At 41.0% G+C, this 376-nt stretch overlaps 1 protein-coding gene across 1 annotated transcript in view; it reads left to right on the plus strand.

Moving 5' to 3' along the window:
- Positions 1 to 376, plus strand: part of LOC119409596 (phosphatidylinositol 4-kinase beta-like) — a 2710-nt gene that overhangs the window by 1038 nt on the left and 1296 nt on the right. The window lies entirely within an intron of this gene.

Here is a 376-nt window from a genome sequence, read left to right on the forward strand (position 1 = left end):
ACAAGTGATGTTGAACCCTTTGTGTCTGACAGCTGATTTTAAACCCTGTCTTGTCTGACCGCTAATTTTGAACCCTCTGTCTTGTCTGACGTCTTGTCTGACAAGTGATGTTGAACCCTTTGTGTCTAACAGCTGATTTTGTACCCTTTGTCTTGTCTGACTGCTCATTTTGAACCCTTTTCTTGTCTGACAGGTTATTTTGAACCCCTTGTCTTGTCTGAAAACTGATTTTAGACCCTTTGTCTTGTCTGAAAGCTGCTTTTGAACACCATCTTGTCTGACTGGTGATTTTGAACCCTCTGTCTTGTCTGACAGCTGATTTTGAACCTTTGTCTTTTTTGACAGATGATTTTAAACCCTCTGTCTTGTCTGACAG

This window comes from Nematolebias whitei, chromosome 5 (genome assembly GCF_014905685.2).
Source record: "Nematolebias whitei isolate Nwh7 chromosome 5, NemWhi1, whole genome shotgun sequence".
Taxonomy (NCBI): domain Eukaryota; kingdom Metazoa; phylum Chordata; class Actinopteri; order Cyprinodontiformes; family Rivulidae; genus Nematolebias; species Nematolebias whitei.